This window comes from Schistocerca gregaria, chromosome X (genome assembly GCF_023897955.1).
Source record: "Schistocerca gregaria isolate iqSchGreg1 chromosome X, iqSchGreg1.2, whole genome shotgun sequence".
Taxonomy (NCBI): Eukaryota; Metazoa; Arthropoda; class Insecta; order Orthoptera; family Acrididae; genus Schistocerca; species Schistocerca gregaria.
In genome coordinates, this window is record NC_064931.1 from 724,244,167 (window position 1) to 724,265,126 (window position 20,960).

General features: G+C 41.4%; 1 protein-coding gene across 2 annotated transcripts in view; it reads left to right on the forward strand.

Moving 5' to 3' along the window:
• The window catches only part of LOC126297739 (E3 ubiquitin-protein ligase HERC2), a 752,343-nt gene that overhangs the window by 384,173 nt on the left and 347,210 nt on the right, over positions 1-20,960 (forward strand). The gene's annotated exons all lie outside the window — the stretch shown is intronic.

The following is a 20,960-nucleotide window of genomic DNA, read 5'->3' on the forward strand; positions in this document are numbered from 1 at the left end:
GTCAAGTTCAATCCTTGCCTTAGCAAACATCCTCTCAGTGGGCATCACAACAACATTGTTTACAATGTGTTCTGTATGCTGTTCCAGTGTTCTTGGGTGTGGGGGTACATAAACACGTTCTTAATGTACCCTCAAAGGAAAAAATTACGAGGTCTTAGGTTAGGTGACATTGGGGGGTGCGGGGGGTGGGGGCCACGGAACAGAGCGACTTTACTTCATCACTGTGCCCAAACTAGAAATGCAATGTCCAACTTGTTGGGAGCTGAAATTCATGGAATCAGGAGCCGGTTGTGAAAACAACCACAGACGCAACACGCGAAGTGAAGACGTACCCATTACAGTCTTCTCACAGGGGGGAGGGGCGGGGGGGAAGAAAAAAGAGCCCTTCCATATTTATCTGTGACACAGAAAACATTAATCTTCAGCAAATCTTGTTCATGTCCGAAAATTTCGTGTGAATTTTCAGTGCCCCACACTCTCACTTTGTGGTGATTAACCTTTCCACGTAAATGGAAGGTTGCTTCATCACTGTATGTCAGCTTGGAGGTGAAATGTTGATCCTCAAGTGCATCATGATACAAAATTGATTGCCAGCCATAATCTTCTGGTTTTAATTATTGCAAGAGCTGCAGACAGAATGGTTTGAAATTTAGCCTCTGTTGTTAAATCTTCCACACAGTTTGCTGTGATAATTCCAAGATTGTGGCTTGTGTAAACTGTTCATTTTCTGGACTGCGTACGAAAGTATCCCTTACCTTCTCCACTCTTACATCTGACACACTTGGTTGATTAGTACTTTTCTGTTTACAGGGACAACCATTGTCCCTAAATTGTGGATACCAGTGTGCAATGCTCTGTTTACATTGCGGTTCTTGATCATAATTCCTTCTGAATGCATGCTGCACTGTTGTAACAGATAAACATTTCGCATATTATAACACACACAAACTCTTTTCTTGCTTTGTTGCCACTTTGTCAAGGCACTGCATTCGTAATGCAAACTGGGGGCCACAAAGCAAACTCTGTGAGTTTACAGTTCTATTCATGCATCACTCATATTTGCACATGTAATACTTCGGAAAATATAGAACTCAGAAAATGAATGGATCATGTATAGAGGTCTTATATTTTAAGGAAAGTCATTAAAATGTCCACTAATATGAATTTAATAATGCTGATAATAATATTAAAACTATATAGGATATTGTCAAACAGGGATGGGACAAACAATCTGTGTAAAAGATACTACACTGAAGTGACAAGAGTCATGGGATAGCGATATGCACTTATACATATGGTGGTAGTATAACATACACAATGTAGAAAAGGGCAGTGCATTGGCAGAGTTGTCATTTGTACTGAGATGATTCAAGTGGAGAGGTTTCCAATGTGTTTACAGCCCCACAGTGGGAATCATCAGACTTTGAATTTGCAATTGTAGCTGCAGCTTGAGGCATAGGACATTCTGTTTTAGAAATTGTTAGGGAATTCAACATCCGAATATCCACAGAGTCAAGAGTGCACCAAGAATACTGAATTTCAGGCACTACCGCTCACCATAGACAACGCAGTGACCATCAGCCTCCACTTAATGACCGAGAGCAGCAGAATTTTCATAGAGTTATCATTGTTAACAGACAAGCAGCACTGCATGAAATAACTGCAAAAATCAATGTGGGATGTACAATGAAAGTATCCGTTAAGATAGTGTAGCAAAATTTGGCATTAATGGGGCATGGAAGCAGACAGCCAATGTGAGTCCCATTGCTAATGGCGTGACATTGTCTGCACCTCCTCTCCTGGTTTCATGAGCATATCGGTTGGACCCTGGATGACTGGAAAACTGTAACAAGGTCAGACAAATCCTGATTTCAGTTGGTAAGAACTGATGGGAGGGTTCGAGTGTAGCACAGACCCCAGAAAACCATGGATCCAGCTTGTCAACAATTCACTGTGCAAGCTGGTGGTGGTTCCATAATGGTGCGGGCTGCATTTACACGGAATAGATGGGGTCCTCTGGACCAACTAAACCAATCATTGACTGGATATGGTTACGTTCAGCGACTTTGAAACTGTCTGCAGGATTCATGGACTTCATGTTCCCAAACAACATATCGTGTCACCAGGCCTCAGTTTTTCGTATTTGATTTGAAGAACATTCCAGACAATTCATGAGAATGATTTGGTCACAGTGCTCACACATTATGAATTGCATCAAAAATTTATGGTACATTATCAAGAGGTCAGTTCGTGCACAATGTTCTGCACCGGCAATACGTTCACAAGTGTGGCTCATTGTTTCTGGAGGGGACTTCCAATGACTTGTTTAGTCCATGCCTCATTGAGTTGCCGCACTATACCAGGCAAAATAAGGTCGAACATGATATTAAGGGGTATCTCATGACTTTCGTCCCATCAGTGTATAACAATTAAACTAAATGACATTGTTGTGATTGATAATTCACAAGTTGCAAGTATTTTTAACAGTGTAGCAGGAATATTTGAAACGATGTAGCAGCGGAATTAGGATTAAATGTCTCTGTTGAAGAAGCAAGAGAATGTATTGAAAATGTCATTCCATAAAACGTTAAGTAGTTTGAAGAAGCAACTACATCTTTCACTGAAATTAATATAAATAAAAAAACTGTGGAAAACAAAAGCTCATATGCTACTCATGTAATGTCAAACAGAATTCAGAAAAATTGTTCTAACTTAATAAGTAATGTCCTTAGTAATATGTAATGCATTAGGGGCATAGGGAATTATTCCAGACAGATTAAAATGTGCAGTTGTGAAACGTTTGTATACGCCTGGAGCTAAGAAAGACTTAAATAATTATTGTCCTCGCATTCGGGAGGATGACAGTTCAATCCCACGTCCGGCCATCCTGATTTAGATTTTCCGTGATTTCCCTAAATCGCTCCAGGCAAATGCCGGGATGGTTCCTTTCAAAGGGCATGGCCAACTTCCTTCCCCGTCCTTCCCTAATCCAATGAGACCGATGACCTCGCTGTCTGGTCTCCTTCGCAAAACAACCCAACCCAACCCCAATTATTGTCCAGTTTTCGTACTGACACCTATTTCCAAAATACTTGAAAAAGTAATGCACTCAAGAGTAGTCTCAGATTTAGGTAGAAATAGCATATCACAATTTAGATTCCAAAGGGATTGCTCAACTGAGAATTTCTTTACACACAGCTAGTTTGAATCATACTTAACAAACAGAATGAAAAAGTTGTGCTAAATAATTCAAACAATACTGGAAGGAGAGGAAACGTTAGTGACTGGGGAGAAATCACATAGGGAGACCCACAGCGTTCAGTTACGGGTCTCCTACTATTTGTAATACACTGATGCCAAAAAAACTTTTTAGAGGTTTCTGATTCACTTAGGATTTATTGTTGCAATGATTACATTTACAGATCAATAGCACAAGCAGTTCTGAGGTACCAGCTGTCAACCCGTGCTGAAAAACCCATATTAGTGTGTGGTGTAGTCTCCATGGGCAGCAATGCAATGCAGATGCGAACTGCTCAATTGTCATGTAGTTCTGTAAGAGTTCTTGATTGATCAGTCACTTCTCATCCCATTGTATCTCACATGTGCTCTGTTGGAGACAAGTCCAGAGATTGTGCTGGACAGGGAAGTTGCTGCATGTCTTGCAGAGCACATTGAGTTTCAGGGCAGTGTGTGGGTAAGCAGTGTCATATTAGAACAACACATCACCTTCCTGTTGCGAGAATGGTAAAAGAAAGGATCTAACAACATTCTGAATGTACCAAACACTGGTTTGCATCCTCTCCAGAAACACCAGAGGTGGGCGAGACTTGTAGCTTTTCACACCCCAGACCATACAGCCAGGGATGGCACCAGTGTGCCTTGAACAAATGCACTCTATGAGAAAGCACGCACCAGGTTGACACTGTGCACATAAATAATCATCATTTGTGTGCAGGCATTATCTGCTTTCATCGCTAAAGACCTCTGCATGGCATTTCATCTTCCAAGTGGTCCTCTGACAGTACCAGTTAAGCTGTGCACGTCGATGCCATGGCATGAGTGGAAAACAGGCTAGAGGTATGCTTGCCAATAGTCCCACTGATAATAACTGGTTCACAACAGTTCCTGTTGTTACCTCAGGACTCACAAGTGCTCTTATCTGTGCTGTGGTGGTTCTAGGCGCGCAGTCCGGAACCGTGCGACTGCTACGGTCGCAGGTTCGAATCCTGCCTCGGGCACGGATGTGTGTGATGTCCTTAGGTTAGTTAGGTTTAAGTAGTTCTAAGTTCTAGGGGACTAATGACCACAGCAGTTGAGTCCCATAGTGCTCAGAGCCATTTGTGCCGTGGTGGCTCCTGCTGTCTTTACAATATGATGATTTGTCATAGCTCTACTGGTACAGCGTGTCCAACTTGTGTGGCAATTCTCTGAAATGACAATGTTGCCACTCAGATGGCTGCAATTGGATCTCTTGCAAACTCTCACAGTTGACTGTAGCATGCACAAGTGCATGTCCATGACATGTTTGCCTGCTTGCTTCACCACATTGAGCCTTCTGGCTGTGAACATTCCTTCTTACAGGGCAGACATAGACGACACTCTGGTAGCTATGCCCCAACATTATCTTTTGGCAGATGACATTGGAACCCTTATCAGTACATCTATTATCCCCCAGGTGGCATATGCCATCATCTGATCAAAATCTATTTCGTCTTTCCAGGTATACCCTTTTGTTTTGCAGTGTACATATGTGAACAACCTTCCACTTAATATTCAACATGCAGAATTGGTGCATGTTGCAGAAGATACTAGTGTTACAATAAATCTGGTTAGGGAGAAAGCAACAGAAAAGATTATTATTGGTATTGTTCAAAAAATTATAAATCAGTTACTGAAAAATGGACTCTCCCTAAATTTTGAGAAAGTAAAGTAAACACCACTCACAGATTAGGCCTTAGACCTGTTTTGAAAGACAACTGCTACCTTCCAAGGCTATACGAGGAGTGATCTACAATTGTGGGACATATGATCAGTGTGTTGACAGTCCCTTGAACTGTTATTGCCAGAGATGAGTCGCTGATGACGCTACAGTGGCTCCTTTATTCAAGCAGCTCCTTGTTATGCCTCTCAAGGACTGAGTGGACCATGTACCAGAGCTCCCTACCCCAGAAAAAAGTCAGGCATTCAGTATTCAGTTCTGTACAGTAAATGTAGTCATATCAACAATTGATGTAGGAAATGCATAATAGTCAGTAAATGGGCTACTTTGCTCAAAAATTTTTGGGTGTACACATTTATGAAAACCTTGAACTGGAAGAAACGTAGCAACATATTTTGCATATTTCAACTAAATAACATCTTATGGAATAATTTTCTGGCATGACTTATCACTTAGAGAGAAAGTATAGATTGCATAGAAGTAAACAGTAAGAAGAATATATGGTGTTTGCCCATGGTCATCTTAATATACATTTCAACTAAATATTCTCCATTTTAGGAAGCAAGTGAAGCAATTCAGAGGCATGCTGCTAAATTTGTTATCAGTACATTCTTGATCAGCATACAATTTTGACAGTGGTGCTTTGTGAACTGATATGGGAATCCCTGGAGGGAAACATACTTGTAAATAGTTAGCATGTAGCTATATTTACAAAATAATTTACGATGTGAATTTAAAATGACTTTTTCCATCTCAATAGGATTTATCATGCAGATGATCCATGAAATGTGAAACTAACATTATAAATCGTGTTCTACACAAATGTGTGCCAAGCAAGGTCAAATAGCCAACATTACCTAACCATACTGTTTGAAAGTTGTTGTAAATACAACTAATGGTACAATTTCACAACATAAGGCTGCTTGTGATTGTACAATAATTTCCACATTCAAATCTTGTTCAAAGGTCTTTCAGAAAGTTTTAGAAAGTACTTTTTCTAAGTAAATCCAATGAACAAATCAAAATCTTGCATCAAGTATGTCATGGATCAGTTTTAGAGTTGAAGTTGAAGACAGTAAACAGCAAGCCTAAGTATTAAATTATGCTTTTTAAACCACATTCATGCATGATGATCTTACTGCCATCCCACTACAGACAAAAAATTCACAAATGGGTAGCACTGAAATAAGCTCTTACATTGTCAAAATATAACAGAAACTATTCAAAGTGAATGAGTCACCATGCCATGGCTTGTTATTGGATTTAAAGTATAAACATCCAAAAGTAGCACAATTCCTAGCTCACATATATTGGGCCTATATCATGAAGGAAAGGTGGCTGGGAAGGATCACAAGTCACATTACCTGCAGCCTGCCATCCGAACAGTTGTCCAATGTCAACACCTTATAGCCATCTTCTACGATCTGCAAAGGGCTCATGACACTACATCCTCACTACCTTACACGAGTGGTGTCTCCGGGGTGCGCTCCCGATTTTTATCCACACTGTCTTGTTGCACAATACTTTCCGGGTTTGAGTTGTACTTTCCCACAGTACCCCCCCCCCCCCCCCCTCCCCCCACACCAGAGAATGGGGTCCTGCAAGGCTCTGTACTGAGTGTCTGTCTCTTTCTAATAGCCATCAATGGTCTAGCAGCAGCTGTGACGTCCTCAGTATCACCCTCCTTGTGTGCTGATGACTTTTGCCTCTACTATTGCTCCTGTATTGTGGGTATTGCTGAACGTCAACTGTAAGGCTGTATGTGAAAGGCACAGTCATGGGCCCTCACCTGTGGCTTTTGTTTTTCAACTACCAAGACCCCCACCATGCAATTCTGTTGATGGTGTATCTTTCATCCATAGTCAGAACTTTACTTTGACAACAAACTATTCAATGTACTGGAGACTTATCATTTTTTAGGACTAGTCTTTGATGCTCGGTTGACGTGGGTTCCCCATCTTTGCCAGGTTAAACAAAAGTGCTGGCTGCACCTTAATACTCTGCACTGCCTGAGTAACACCAGCTGGGGTGCAGACTACCCTTCTGTGGCTTTACAGAGCCCTGACAAAACCCAGTTCTGATTTTGGGAGTCTGATATACTATTTAACTTTGCACTCAGCATTGCAGATACTGGATGTGATACACCAATGCAGAGTCGAACTTACAACAGGAGCCTGTTGAACTAGCCCTGCAAACAGCGTACTCTCGGAGGCTGGCGTCCCTCCATTGCAGATCAGGCTTCAACAACAGTTTTTCAGTTATGCTACACACATTCTCAGCTCTCCTAAGCATCTGACATACCATGTCCTCTTTCCAAACATGGAAACCCATCTTCCATAACAGCAGCCCAGATCAGGCTTTTTGATCGCAATCCACATCCGGTCTCTCCTATCTGAACTTCAGTTGTTTTCTCTACCACTTCTCCTCCTGGCCCATTCACATACACCTCCATGGTGCATCACTCAGCCATAGCTTCGTCTTGACTTATCGCAAGGTTTGAAATACTTGGTTCACCATGGGGTCCTTCACCACTAATTTTTCTCCATCCTTGGCCCATTCCAGGATTCAGAAGTAGGCTCTACTGATGCCTCGAAGGTTGCTGGTCACATAGGCTTTGCTTATACTCATGCAGGACATACTGATTTGTGCTCCTAGCCAGATGGCTGTTTGTTTTCACTGTGGAGTTGGTAAGCATCTCTCAGGCTCTTCAGCGTATCTGTTCCTACACCAGTGAGTGCTTTCTCGTCTGCAGTGACTCCTTGAACAGTGTTACTTCTACCACTCATTGGTAATTGCTTTCCAGGATTCCCTGTATGTCCTTGAACAATATGTATGCTCAGTGACCTTCGTCTGGGTCCCAGGCCACAGCGGGATCCCGGGGAATGAACTTGCTGATAACGTGGTGAAACTGGCTACCAGTAAACCCCTCTTGAGATCTCCAATCAGTATGAGGCTGTCAAGTTTTAGGGATTGGGAATATGGAATGGCTCTCTCAGGCTTCACCAATCAAACTACAGGCGATAAAGGAGACTATGAATCTGTGGAGATCCTCCATGCAGGCCTCTCACAAGAAGTGTACTATCCTTTGCCGGCTCCACATTGGCCATACTTGGCTGCCTCCTAGTCATCTCCTCCATTGCGAGGTCCCACCCCACTGTCATTGTGGATCCCATTTGATGGTGGTCCACATATTGCTGGACTGTCTCAACCTAGCCACCCTGCAGCAGACTGTCGATCTCCCTGACTCCATACCCCAGGTATTATGAGGCAATGCCTCAGTGGCTGACTTAGTTTTACATTTTATTCATGAAGGGGGCTTTTATCACTCACTTTAAAGGAAGGCCACTTAACCTTATCGGACCATTGATGGGTTGGCAGAACACTCTGTTGCCTCCTTTGCCCATCATTGCAGTCTGGTTTTGGGGGCTTTCAGCTGCTCCCTAGATGAGGCACCTTGCATATCTTTCTTCCTCTCTTCCTTTTTTCTTCTTTGTCCCTTATCTTACCTTCATTTACCTTTGGTAGTTATTGAGGTTTTCTTCCCCTGGGCTTTGTACAGTAGGCCATTTCTGATGTATAAGGATGTAGGCTTGTCTGTTTGAGGAACAAGGGACTGATGATAGTAGTTTTGTCCCTTTAAACGTGTATCCAAGCAAGCAAGCAACCAACCAAGCAACCAACCAATCATGTATACTTGTTGGTAATATGCAGCCCTAATGTGCCCTTCACACTCCACTATGATTAGTTCCAAGTCTCTCTCTCTCTCTCTCTCTCTCTCTCTCTCTCTCTCTCTCTCTCTCTCTCTCTCTCTTTCTCCCCCTCTCTCCCTCTCCCCCTCTCTCCCTCTCCCCCTTTCCCCCTCTCTCCCTCTCCCCCTTTCCCCCTCTCTCCCTCCCTCCCCCCTCCCTCCTCTCCCCCCCTCCTCCCTCCCCCCTCCCCTCCTCTCCCTCTCTCCCCTTCCCTCCATTTACTGATTATTCATTGTTTCCTTATCACTTCAGTCATGTAACAAAGTATAATGAGGAGGATGCAAAGAAGCATGTCTAAATAATATGTCTACATCTACATTTATGTCTACATACATACATACATACATACCTACTCCACAAGTCACCATACAGTGTGTTGCGAAGGGTACCTTTTACCACTACTAGTCCTTTCCTGTCCCATTCGCAAGTAGAGCAAGGGAAGAATGATTGTCTATATGCCTGTGTACAAGCCGAAAGTTCTATTTTCTTCATGATCCTTATGCAAAATGTACATTGGCGGCAATAAAATCGTTCTGCTGTCAGCCCAGCAGTACTCAAATTAGCTATACTTTCCTAAACGTCTCCCAGTAAACTGAAGTTGACCATTCACATTCCCCACTACTGTCCTTATGAGCTTGTTTCATTTTATATCACTTTACAACATTACGCACAGGTATTTAATCAAAGTGTCTGTATTCAAAAATTACAGGGTTGATCTCCTACTCATCTGCATATTTCTACATTTAGAATGAGCTGTTATTCACCACACTAACTACAAATTTTCTGTAAGTCATCTTTTGTCTTCCTAGAATCACTTCAAGTACAAACTGAAATCATTATATTTACTTGACAACTGCTTCTACTCAATAGAATTTTTAGAAGTGTGTATAAGGTGTGGTGTTGATGTGTTTGACTGTAGTTAAGTGTAATCACTGTGCATAAAAAAGAATTAGTGGTAGAAAAGACTAATGAAAAGGCTATCGTAAAAATAGTAAGTTAGTTTTCATGTTTTTCATGGTTAATGGGCATTATGAGTGTAAACTAACTCATTTGACATTACAGTGACAGACCGTATTTATAATCCATTGAAGAAGCAAACAATTAACCATCATCTGTGAATAACAGTAGGGAATGATGACCGATAACATTGAAAACAACTGATATCTCGACAAGTTTCAGTTACTGTCATTTTAGGGCCTTATCCATTTGTGCCATGAAAGTGGCAGGTGTTTACATGTAGAAATATTGGGCTTTTGACAGATTTATCCAGCTGCATTCTCACATGTTATTAGAGCATACAACATTGCATGAGAAGCTTAAGTTCTCCTCGGGCAGTATGTTGAACATTATAACCTGAATAAGTCAAAGGATACAAAGTCCTAATCAAAAAGACTGGGAAGTTCTCATTATTATGTACACAGCTCATATGTTGCCAAACACATTTTTTATACCACGAGTCTTTAATACTAAGAAATATTATTACTTTGTTCGAAAGTCTACATCACAATTCCACCTTCTCTTCTATTTGAATCTGTTTCCAAACAATCTGATTGTAAATTTATGATGATAGGCTCAAGTCTTATATCCATAATCACTTCCCTGTCAAATCATTCTTTCTGAAGCTTTTTAGCATGCCACACAGACTGTGCCCATGCTACAGGTGGGGTGTTGTCCATTACCTCATGCACAAACAATTCAGTGAATGAAACTTCCTGGCAGATTCAAACTGTGTGCCCGACCGAGACTCAAACTCATTCATATCAGTGCACCCTCCACTGGCCGCAGAGTGAAAATCTCATTCTGGAAACATCCCCCAGGCTGTGGCTAAGCCATGTCTCCACAATATCCTTTCTTTCAGGAGTGCTAGTTCTGCAAGGTTCGCAGGAGAGCTTCTGTAAAGTTTGGAAGGTAGGAGACGAGGTACTGGCAGAAGTAAAGCTGTGAGTACCGGGCGTGAGTCGTGCTTCGGTAGCTCAGATGGTAGAGCACTTGCCCGCGAAAGGCAAAGGTCCCGAGTTTGAGTCTCGGTTGGGCACACAGTTCTAATCTGCCAGGAAGTTTCATATCAGCGCACACTCCGCTGCAGAGTGAAAATCTCATTCTGGAATTCAGTGAATGTCATCTCGAATGGTTGTTTCGTCTCCCACAAAGCCTTAACTCCTCACCCAAATTAATTTCATAGGGCTACATTGACAGTGACATGTGGGTAAACACAAAACTGTGTGACCCCATTCATGTGCAAAGAAGTCGTGTGTACGTTCTGTCACATGACTTGTATAAATTAACAAGCTGCAGGATATTGGCATAAGTCTCATTTATACTGTGCTTAATATTTTTATTTTTAAGCCAGGTAAAAATATCTGTTTTTCTGGTGTTCATACTTGGTGTTTTCTCTGTAACAGTTGAATTATAACTGCCAATGGTCGACTTCGAAGCAAGATATGACAAGAATTGTGAGTCACGTCACGGAACTGACAGTGTTCATTTCCGAATGGTAGTCACTGCTGTTTTTCTTACATGTAAATACAAGTTTACTCTCAGAGACAAAACCAGACAAAGGATCAGCATGCAGAATAATTATCCGAGATCCTATTCCTATGAAAACTTTAAAACCGACAGTAGCATCACTCATTTTCCATCAAATCTTCCTGGAATCATGGTAATTGACCATGTTTCATCAAGGTGATGCACTGTTGTACTACTTTCTTCTCTTGTATCATGATTCTTTATATTCGATATAGTTCGTGCTGTACCTATGTCACTCCTTTGAACTAAAAACTCTCATCTTAACATATCAGGAACCAATGTGTTTTAAAATTCTTTACATTGATGAAGCACATACCATTGAAACTAATCTTCTCCTGCATAACTATAACATGCTTTTATGATGTCGGGCATTCATCATTCACATGCAGCACTTTGAAACATCATTGTTAAAACCATCCATTTGTGTTACAGGTTCCTTGCGATGTAGATGCATTCTAGACGACACAAAACCAACATTTTCTACAGGTCCTACAGTGCTGACACTTTCATTTACAATTCTCTTTATAGTTCTCTTGCTGAATAGTGTAAATTTGTGTAGTGGTCTGTCTTCTGTTTTTGTTGTGAACAGCCAGTGTCAGTTGGTCATAGCCAGTGTGCTCCCTGCCGCCGTTGGATAAGCAGCTGCCAGCAGCAAGTCGTATACTCTTAGCTCACTTATTTGTTACACGGTTTAATTCTTAATTTCTTTGCGTGTTTTTGGGCACTTGCATAGTTTAATTCATAAATTTCGGGTATATTGTAGTATTTGAGAGCTGTAGCATCGCGTTTTAGTACCTGAATAGTGTAAAATCACATAGTCTCCTTCTGCCGCCGAGCAGTGTGTCAACAGTGCGTAAGTAGCAGTATTAGTGCATTTACTAGGCAATCTTGTATTTTAATAACATTTAAATTTTGTGTCGAATTGTTTGTGCTCTCTGTAGATTAGTTCAGACATTCTTTGCACAACAGTATTTAGCATGGATAGGGACTGCGACTGCTGTGTTCAGATGCAGGCTGAATTGGCATCCCTTTGCTCCCAGCTTCAGGCAGTGTTGGCTTCGGTCACACAGCTTGAGGCTGTTGCCAATAGGCATCACTGTGGGGGTCCAGATGGGGGTTTGTCGGGGACAGCCAGCTCGTCCCACACACCCCCCGATCAGACTTCGGCTGTGGCTGCCCGGGATACTGCCCACATTGTGGCTGACCCCTCACCCGTGGTAGAGTGGGAGGTCGTCTTGAGGTGTGGCAGGGGGCGAAAGACATTCCGGAGGGCTGAACAGAATGCCTCTTCAGTTTGTCTGATGAACCGGTTTCAGGCTCTGTCTCCGGCTGATACTGATCTTTGGCCGGACATGGCTGCTTGTCCTTTTCCAGAGGTTGCCCCTCAGTCTGCAAGATCCGGGTGGTCGCAGAGGGTGGGCTTACTGGTAGTTGGGAGCTCCAAAATTAGGCTGCAAGAGAGGGGAAGAAAGCAAATGTGCACCCCGTGTGCATACCAGGGGGAGTCATTTCAGATGTGGAAAGGGTCCTTCTGGATGCCATGAAGGGTACAGGTTGCACCCATCTGCAGGTGGTCGCTCATGTCGGCACCAATGATGTGTGTCGCTATGGATCGGAGAAAATCCTCTCTAGCTTCCGGCAGCTATCTGATTTGGTGAAGACTGCCAGTCTCACTAGCGGGACGAAAGCAGAGCTCACCATCTGCAGCATCGTTGACAGGACTGACTGCGGACCTTTGGTACAGAGCCGAATGGAGGGCCTAAATCAGAGGCTGAGATGGTTCTGCGACCATGTGGGCTGCAGGTTCCTCGACTTGCGCCATAGGGTGGTTGGGTTTCAGGTTCTGCTGGATAGGTCAGGAGTCCACTACACCCAAAAGGTGTAGCAGGAGTTGTGTGCCATGGACTGGGTGATTTTTTTTAGGTTAGATGGTTTCGGGCAAGTACAGAAAGGGCAACAGCCTCAAAGGGTGCGGGGCAAAGTCAGGACATGCAGGGACCAAGCAGCAGTCGGTATTGTAATTGTAAACTGTCGAAGCTGCATTGGTAAAGTTCCGGAACTTCAAGCGCTGATAGAAAGCACCGAAGCTAAAATAGTTATAGGTATGGAAAGCTGGCTGAAGCCAGAGATAAATTCTGCTGAAATTTTTACAAAGACACAGACGGTGTTTAGAAAGGATAGTTTGCATTCAACCGGTTGTGGCGTGTTTGTCGCTGTTAGTAGTAGTTTATCCTGTAATTAAATAGAAGTATGAATTATTATGGGTGGAGGTTATACTCAACAACTGAGCTAGGTTAATAATTGGCTCCTTTTACCGACCTCCCGACTCAGCGTCATTAGTGGCAGAATAACTGAGAGAGAATCTGGAATACATTTCACATAAATTTCCTCAGCATGTTATAGTCTTAGGTGGAGATTTCAATTTACCAGATATAGACTGGGACACTCAGATGTTTAGGATGGGTGGTAGGGACAGAGCTTCAAGTGACATTATACTGAGTTCACTATCTGAAAATTACCTTGAGCAATTAAACAGAGAACCGACTCGTGCAGATAACATCTTGGACCTACTGATAACAAACAGACTCTGTAAGCACAGAACAGGGAATCAGTGATCATAAGGCCGTTGCAGCATACCTGAATATGGAAGTAAATCGGATTATAAAAGAAGGGAGGAAGGTTTATCTGTTTAGCAAGAGTAATAGGAGGCAGTTTTCAGACTGCCTAACAGATCAAAACGAAAATTTTCTGTTGCAATACTGACAATGTTAAATGTTTATGGAAAAAGTTCAGGGCAATCGTAAAATGTGTTTTAGACAGGTATGTGCCGAGTAAAACTGTGAGGGATGGGAAAAACCCACCGTGGTTCAACAACAAAGTTAGGAAACTACTGCGAAAGCAAAGAGAGCTTTACTGCAAGTTTAAATGCAGCCAAAACCTCTCAGACGAACAGAAGCTAAACGATGTCTATGTGTGAAGCGTTCAGTGAATTCAAAAGTAAAATTCTATGTACCGACTTGACAGAAAATCCTAGGAAGTTAGGGTCTTACGTTAAATCAGTAAGTGAATCGAAACAGCATATCCAGACGCTCGGGATGATGATGGCATTGAAACAGAGGATGACACGTGTAAAGCTGAAATACTAAACACCTTTTTCCAAAGCTGTTTCACAGAGGAAGACTGCACTGTAGTTCCTTCCCTAAATCACTACACGAATGAAAAAATGGCCGACATTGAAATAAGTGTCCAAGGACTAGAAAAGCAACTTAAATCAATCATCAGAGGATAGTCCCCTGGACCTGATGGGATACCAATTGGATTCTACACAGAGTACGCTAAAGAACTTGCCCCCCTTCTAACAGCCGTGTACTGCAAGTCACTAGAGGAAAGGAAGGTTCCAAATGATTGGAAAAGAGCACAGGTAGTCCCAGTTTTCAAGAAGGGTCGTCGAGCAGATGCGCAAAACTATAGGCCTATATCTCTGACATCAATCTGTTGTAGAATTTTGGAACATGTTTTTTGCTCGTGTATCATGTCATTTCTGGAAACCCAGAATCTACTCTGTAGGAATCAACATGGATTCCGGAAACAGCAATCATGTGAGACCCAGCTCACTTTATTTGTTCATGAGACCCAGAAAATATTAGATACTGGCTCCCAGGTAGATGCCATTTTCCTTGACTTCCGGAAGACGTTCGATACAGTTCCACACTGTCGCCTGATAAACAAAGTAAGAGCCTTCGGAATATCAGACCAGCTGTGTGGCTGGATTGAAGAGTTTTTAGCAAACAGAACACAGCATGTTGTTCTCAATAGAGAGACGTCTACAGACGTTAAAGTAACCTCTGGCATACCACAGGGGAGTGTTATGGGACCATCGCTTTTCACAGTATGTGTAAATGACCTAGTAGATAGTGTCGGAAGTTCCATGCAGCTTTTTGCGGATGGTGCTGTAGTATACAGAGAAGTTGCAGTATTAGAAAGTTGCAGCAAAATGCAGGAAGATCTGCAGCGGATGGACACTTGGTGCAGGGAGTGGCAATTGACCCTTAACATAGACAAATGTAATGTATTGCGAATACATAGAAAGAAGGATACTTTATTGTATGATTATATGATAGCGGAACAAACACTGGTAGCAGTTACGTCTGTAAAATATCGGAGAGTATGCGTACAGAACGATTTGAAGTGGAATGATCATATAAAATTAATTGTCGGCAAGGCGGGTGCCAGGTTGAGTTTAATTGGGAGAGACCTTAGAAAATGTAGTCCATCAATTAAGGAGGTGGCTTACAAAACACTCGTTCGACCTATACTTGAGTATTGCTCATCAGTGTTGGATCCGTACCAGGTCGGGTTGACGGAGGAGATAGAGAAGATCCAAAGAAGAGCGGCGCGTTTCGTCTCAGGGTCATTTGGTATGCATGATAGCGTTACGGAGATGTTTAGCAAACTCAAGTGGCAGACTCTGGAGGAGAGGCGCTGTGCATCGCGGTGTAGCTTGTTGTCCAGATGCATTTCTGGATGAGGAATTGAATATATTGCTTCTCCCTACGTATACCTCCCAAGGAGATCACAAATGTAAAATTAGAGAGATTCGAGCACGCACGGAGGCTTTCCGGCAGTCGTTCTTCCCGCGAACCATATGCGACTGGAACAGGAAGGGAGGTAATGAGAGTGGCACGTAAAGTGCCTGCGCCACACACCGTAGGGTGGATTGCGGAGTATAAATGTAGATGTAGATGCAGACCATATCACATGGTTCTGGAGTCCATTCTCGTGTCTTCAAATGTCAACACCAGCTTTCATATTCATGTTTGAAAAAGTTATAAGTGCAGTAAATAATGTCCCTCACCTGCTTGTGCAGCACTTCACATTTATTACCATTGCCTGGCTCTTATTTTTAATCCCGCTTAAACATTTACAGATACACATTCACACCTATACTGCTACAAGAAAAAAAAAAATACAAAAAAGGTTGACAGTTGAATGAATAATTTGGCTGTCGTGAAGTACAGCAACAGTGCAGCATGTAGGAGCAAGGTTCTCGCTGTCTAGCTGTAACTCGCTGCTCCTTGCTCAGAAAGAGAATGAATATTACTGGCTGCTAATGTGTAGTGGGGGGGGGGGGGGGGGGGGGGGGTTGTTGCACAAGCTTGGTACTTCCGTTCTACTGAGCATAGCCTTTATTTGAATGATTCTAAAACTTTCACAGCAGAAATGGATGGCCGGCAAAAACATACAGTGTTTAACACGAGTTCAACTACATCTGTTACTCACACCCAGGTAACTTCACAGTTAGACTTGGTTTTAGCCTCATTATGGAGATCACTTGTTTCGTTTACCTAACAAAACATTAAAATATTAACTATAACTAACTCTTCTTCTATGATCACTTTTAAGTTTGCTCTATATCCACTGTGAGACAAGAACCAGCAACAGTTTTGTATTTTGTAAAGTGAGTGACACAATATGTCTGTTTGGAATGTGAGCATACTCCATTCTCTCTCTTTTTTCTTTACCACTATTACTTTCCTTTCATTTCATTTAATAACAAAGCTTTAATGTAGGTAGGTTAATTGGAAATGCTTTCAGTTACTAATTGACAGATAAAGTACCAAAGCCTTAAGCACTGGAACATTATTTATACTTTTACTTTTAATACACTTAAAAGAGAGATTCCGAAATTAAAGTTTAGAAAATCGTAATATGAAACAAATCCTTTTGGGTGAACTAGTGCACTACTGGTGATTTCTTCCACTTATGAATAATGGCATCACACATTGTGCAGTTCTTTCAATGTGGTATGTGATTTTTAACAGTCCTTTTCCAAGCCTCTGTTGCTGTAATTGGATTGCTTGGTCAGATTCCACATGTACAACTTCTGTCCTGTTCTTTATGACCAAGCTATTCATTTCTAGTTTTCCAGTGTCCACTTGTTCACCACACACTTCAACTGGTAAAACTTAAACTTCACGCCATTATATGATAGACATATTGAAATGATCTTGCAACAAAATCTCCAAAGCTCTTACTTTTCCGATAGTACCGCCAAATTTTACCTGTAAAAATGTGCACTATACGTTTGTTCCAATGCCAGTTCTACAAAACAACAATATATTGAATGACTCTCTCTCTCTCTCTCTCTCTCTCTCTCTCTCTCTAAATCAGGAATAGTTTACAATATGAGATTACGAAGTTAATAACAGTATGGTCATGTTTGCAGTTCAAATTTGCAAAATATATGAGTAATTAACTAGTGTATACAGTTATGGAAATTCTATTTCTGGGTGACAGTTAATCTCATATAGTGATAATGCTTACTAGCCATGCCACCTAGCAGATGGCAGCATTACCCAGTTAGTGAGGCAGTTATGCTGCATCAAATACAGATGTCTCTTGCACATTCATTCTGACATTCTTCACTACCACAAATGATGCAGACCTCCACTCAGGAGCATGTCACACTCTTAATCTTATGGACACGAGGGAACATGATTACTTGATATATCACAAGGTTATGTATGAAAGATTACAGATTGTAATTTAGCTCCCAAGCTGCATGTGAAAATGGAAGAAAACCTGGAACAGTCTTTTGAAGAACATAGGGCCAAATGCCAAGTGGTCGGAGTCGACTTTAGGTATAAATATGATATCAGCTCCTATGTGTTTACAGTAAAAGAAATGACAATTAGAATATCACATAGCTCTTAGAGAAATATGTAGTTCCCCTCCTTCTGGTAACGATGACTGGGTGTTTGTGTTGTCCTCATTATTTCATCATCATTCATGAAAGTGGTGAGATTGGACTAAGCAAGGGTTGGGGAGGAATGTGCAAGATGAACAATGGGTACCGCTAGAGAGTGGCCAACGCCGCTACGGTGGCCATGTTTCTGCCAGACTTCAGTGGAACGTTTGAATGGGCGGTAATGGAGTGTTAAATCCGCGGAAATACCTCTGTCCCCGAGACAAAAACACGAAATGAAATTGCGAGACATACTCAAGTAAACGTTTTTCGAATGATTGAATGCTTACTGGATCAGTAATACACATCCCTAATAGTACAATTTCCTGCAGTGAATGTGAAAACCATTCGGGACATAGATATTTCTGTTTTGAAGCTCATTTGGAAGACAGAGCACCGCAATAACAAGAACCTAAACAACAAATATAGGCCCTGTGGGATTTGTTTTCCATCTCAAGCAAAAAACGTTAAAAATATAGTGCACATTACATCTGATAAAATCATAAGCGGTGTACCACATGTGACATGCAAAAATGTTTGAAGACATGACAAAAAGTATTCACAAAACATTCTCACAGGCTGAACGCTTCTGATGAGTAACTTCACCATTAATAAACATTATTGATATCAGGCAATGTAAGATGCACTGCAGTAACGAACTAATGTAACAAGAAAACTAATTCTAACAAATACTACTATCTCAATTCAGACAGTAAATTTGCAGACGTGGTACGCCACAGAACGGAAAAGTTTTCAAAGACGATTTGCTCAGCAAAAAGTTGCAAGTTAATAGTGCTGTTGCATCCAACTATAAATGTGAAAAACGTGTTAATAATTTATCTGTGCCAAAACTCAGGCGATGATAATAGTGAAACACAAAAATTCCTTGTGTTCTGGTCCACAAATAACCTGAAATTGACGTCACAAATTTTCTGTTATCAGTAAGACGTCATAAAAACTTGTGGCACGAAAATTTAAAGAAATGTACATAAAAAATCAGTACATTGCAATGCTTGTTGGTGCCACGGTTTTACAAGGAAACAAGAACAAGTGCCTGAAACTGAGGGTTACTTCATTGAAGTAAAGAAGCAAACAATTTTGGTTATACCTTTAAAAAAACCTTTAAAAAAATCTATGAACATATGCAATTAAGGAATTAGTAGCTACCCTACATTATGAGATTCTGTAAGAGATAAGATGTTAACAACACAAATGTGTGTTAATTCATGTTCCTCTCCTGTTACAACTTATTGCGATTGTGAATTTTTGTCGTTTGGTCATAATTCCTCAGCCTTTTTCTACATTAGATGATGCAGAATATATTTTCAGCCATTTGTCACTACAAAGACGACAGTAGTAAAGCATGAGTATTGCTCAAGTTTTTAGCATCTTAAAGTGCTGCTCAGACTTTTCAGGTGTCTTTAAACTTTCAGATTGTGTAAAAACCTATAATATACCATGCACTTATATCTGCCTGGACTTAACTCAGTATGGCTGTGTCCTGCAGTCAATTACATCAAGTTTTAGGTCACTTCCTCTTGACCGGACATTACAGAATGGAACAAGGGGGAATAAATTTGAAACAAGAGATCTATATAGACAAATTTCAATTGGGTCTACTACAAATAATGGCCATAGATTCCCTTTTTCCACAGAATATGAATATTCAGGTTGCAGTCATCAGTGAAGAATTGCACCTCCCAACTGACCTATGCAGTGCATAGCTTTGAGGTGGCCTGGAATTTTCATAAGCTGTTCTAATTGCCATCCTACATACTTTCCTATCAACATGGTGACATTATCAACAGTACTGAATTAGATTATATGCATTGATGCATCGGTCCATAGACCCCACAGTAAGGAAAAAATGCACATGAGGGACAGTCTGGCACACAGAAAGGAGAGAGAGAGAGAGAGAGAGAGAGAGAGAGAGAGAGAGAGAGAGAGAGAGAGAGAGAGAGAGAGAGAGAGAGAGGGGGGGGGGGGGGGGGGTACTTGTGAACTGCTCACTGCTTCTTTCTCGAAGTACAAAAATTGAAATTCGTTTGCATTGCACTGCGTCAGTTCACGCTATGGAATAATGTCCAGCAGGACACTCATAACAATCTATCCTCATTTTCATAAGGTGAGGCAGATTTAGCATAATTTAGCACTGGTTGTTTTATTTTATTCATATAATGGAGTCTAATATTATGGGCAGACAGAAAACACTACCTCCACCTTACAGATATTTTAGTCAAAGGCAGAAAGAAGAGGAAGTGTAGAACATAATGAGACATGAATGTATAAATGTGGAAGTACATGACATTTTTCAAAAAATTATTTGATGAAGTATTTCCTGAAATATTTAATTATGTTGTCCACGAGTAGTGTGACTATTGGCAACAGGAAATCCTCTGGAAATTTCAAGTATCTTCAGATGTATTATGAACACACAGAATTACCCAAACTCATTACTTTATTTTTACAATAACAAACAGATATAGAACAAAATGTAGATCAATACGAATGTAGGAAATTAAAGGTAGTGAGTAAAATAGAATGCAATATCTCTGTTTGTCAGTAATTAACAACAGACACCATTACCCTTGTTGTTGTTGTGGTCTTCAGTCCTGAGACTGGTTTGATGCAGCTCTCCATGCTACTCTATCCTGTGCAAGCTTCATCATCTCCCAGTACCTACTGCAACCTACATCCTTCTGAATCTGCTTAGTGTATTCATCTCTTGGTCTCCCTCTACGATTTTTACCCTCCACGCTGCCCTCCAATACTAAATTGGTGACCTTTTGATGCCTCATAACATGTCCTACCAACCGATCTCTTCTTCCGGTCAAGCTGTGCCACAAACTTCTCCCCTCCCCAATCCTATTCAATACTTCCTCATTAGTTATGTGATCTTCCCATCTAATCTTCAGCATTCTTCTGTAGCACCACATTTCGAAAGCTTCTATTCTCTTCTTGTCCAAACTATTTATCGTCCATGTTTCATTTCCATACATGG